Source organism: Balaenoptera musculus, chromosome 9 (assembly GCF_009873245.2).
Source record: "Balaenoptera musculus isolate JJ_BM4_2016_0621 chromosome 9, mBalMus1.pri.v3, whole genome shotgun sequence".
In the NCBI taxonomy this organism is placed as follows: Eukaryota; Metazoa; Chordata; class Mammalia; order Artiodactyla; family Balaenopteridae; genus Balaenoptera; species Balaenoptera musculus.
The window spans coordinates 4,453,005-4,455,846 of NC_045793.1; the positions used below are offsets into that span (position 1 = coordinate 4,453,005).

A 2,842-nucleotide genomic window follows, 5' to 3' on the forward strand; every position below is an offset into this window, starting at 1 on the left:
CCCAGAGGACCTACTCCCAACTCCCTCTGGGGCTCATGGTTTCTATCTTTAATCGTGCAGTGTGCAGAAAGAAAAACAGCTCTCAAAGAAATTGCTTTGCAGAGAAACTGTAAACATCCTCTGGCTTCTACGTGTGAATGTGGGAGAGCAGTGGACTTTTCAGAAATCAGGAATGACAAGGGAACAACGGCATTTGAATCACCCGGCAAAAACAAAAACCAAAACCTAATTACTCTCTTCATCCTCTCTGTCCTATAAATTACTCACCAGGCAGCTGCCAGTAGGAAACCCAATTTCATACCGAGTGATAGAGCAAATCTTCCATGTGGGCAAACATTCAGTAAGATGGGAGGGTGACTCATAGACCATTCTGCCCATTGTTAGAATGCGTGCCCACCTGCCTCTTCAAGGGCTGAAATAATCCATTGTCACGCTACTGCAGGAAAATCTAATTGTAACCTTGGTCCCCCAGCCCCTCGTGAATTGCTCACTCACAGCCTTGGCTTTAATTACATAACACTTGGAGGGAGAAACACAGAAAAGACAAAGCCTATGTTGGTCTTTTAGTAAAAATGGAAATTGATCAGAGTTCAGTCACATGCTTGGTGGTCTGGGGACCATGTGTGGTATCACCCGATCACCCGGAAACTTGCTTCTATGCCTATTGCCAGGGCCCACCCCAAACCCTCTAATTACTGAGTGCAACCCCCAGGAAGATGTACATTTTGTAAGGCCTGATTACGCACAGCCGTTAATCACGAATCATGTGAGCTCCAATCATCATGTTCTGTTCTGTCCTCTGAAAGGAGGAACAGGTAAGGATTATCTTACCTGACGATGGGAAGATGTACATTTTAATCAGCTCTCCTAGTGATGACCTATGCCTGCAAATGTTTGAAAATACCAGTCTAGAGTCACATCTGCCACACTGAACTTTGTGAAAGTCAAACTCAACTATATGGATGAATAAATACGTGTCACATTCCAGTGCATGGGACTCTTTCCTCAGGCCCCAGACTCTGCTGCTGAATCCCAGGCTGTAGCAGGCGCTATCCGGCGGGACCATCGGTGTGATAGCAGCACCCGGCAGACAGCCTCACCAAAGACTCCTCATTCCCAGATTGCCTGCTCCGGACCCAAGCTCTGAAACCCTCACAGGGCATTCTGCTACTAACTACAGTCGGAATCAAACGGAGCCGGTCATGCAATTTGGACCATATGCCCTACCCACCTGGTAGACCCTGATGCCCGGCCTAACACCCTAGTCTACCATGGGGAAGCATCCCCTTCTTCTGCCCGATGTGCTATGGGGACCTCTGTGCCTTGTGTCCCCTAGATGTGCTGGGGCTCACCATCCGTGAGGAATCCCAGAGATAGAAACCTTTCAGGGAAAGGTTTATCTTAGATGTGCGTTTGGGCTGAGTTCAGAAGGTTGGGGGTGATCACGGTAGGGAGAGAAGGACGCAGTCAGGGTGGAGCCTGTGAGAAGGAGCCAGCAGAGCTGAGGGGTGTTTACTGCAGTGTCACCAGGCAAGGAGACACCACAGAGGAAAGGACAGTCAGCTGTTGTTGTTTCTTCATACCAGTTCATCCCCAACCCACGAGCTCCTATTTCTGACCCTTCCAGGATTAGATGTAGGGGGAGGAGCTACAGAAGCAAAGGTGATTTTACATTCACAAGGCAGGTGCTCTGGAGGATTTGGCATTGGTACCGCTGGCTTGTGTGAACAACGAAAAAACACCTCTGTGTGTGTGTGTATCTGTGTGTATGTGCTGTGTGTGTATTTGTGTGTGTGTCTGTGTGTATATCTGTGTGTGTGTGCCTTTGTGTGTATCTGTGTGTGTGTCTTTGTGTGTGTGTCTCTGTATATCTGTGTGTATGTGTCTGTGTGTGTCTGTGTATGTGTATCTGTGTGTGTGTCTGTGTGTGTATCTTTGTGTGTGTATCTGTGTGTGTCTCTGTATATCTGTGTGTGTGTCTGTGTGTGTCTTTGTGTGTGTATCTGTGTGTCTGTATATCTGTGTGTATGTGTCTGTGTGTGTCTTTGTGTGTGTATCTGTGTGTGTGTCTCTGTGTATCTGTGTGTGTGTGTCTGTATATCTATGTGTATGTGTCTGTGTGTGTATCTGTGTGTGTGTCTGTGTGTATATCTCTCTGTGTGTCTTCGTGTGTGTCTGTGTGTGTGTCTTTGTGTGTGTCTGTGTGTGTGTGTCTGTGTATATCTGTGTGTATGTGTCTGTGTATGTGTATCTGTGTGTGTCTCTGTATATCTGTGTGTGTATCTGTGTGTCTGTGTCTGCCTGTGTTTTGCTCCTTCCTCAAGACTCTTCCTCTGGGAGGTGCACCTGCCCTCTGTGTTCAGCTGAGCGACACCTCCCCTCCAGTTGGCCCCTTGCAATTCTCCCCCTGCCCCTGAGCTTCTATAGCCTCCCTTCTCCCTGGGGTCCCCCGCCCCTCCTAGTGGTCCCCTTGGCATGCATCGGTTTTAAGACAATGTGGAATGTTCGGGAAATGTGTAGCTTTGCCTCCCATCAGGGAGCTCCAGCCACATCCTCCTGCCTTTAAGCATCTGAGGGATATCAGACACTAGGCTGTATGTTCTGCACATTCCATGGAAACTTCTGGAGCCTCCTTCTGGTTTTCTGGACTAAAACACCCTGTCCCCCATCCCCGTAGGGGTGGTGAAGTGGCAGAGTGGAGGAGAAATGCCGAGCACTCGGAAAACCCTCCCCAAAGGGACTGTTTGCCTCCTCCTCTTCAAGCTCATCTTTTGAGAGGGCTGGAGGTTGAAGACTCACTAACATCGACTAACCAGCTTCAGCTCTTTCCCCAAGCAATTCC

The 2,842-nt window shown here is 48.7% G+C and overlaps 1 non-coding gene across 1 annotated transcript; it reads right to left on the reverse strand.

Annotated features, from left to right (window-relative positions):
* Positions 1–693: 693 nt before the first annotated feature.
* LOC118901363 lies at positions 694–838 on the reverse strand. Its single transcript, XR_005021341.1, has one exon. It is a non-coding gene; the product is annotated as a U8 small nucleolar RNA (small nucleolar RNA).
* Positions 839–2,842: the final 2,004 nt, after the last annotated feature.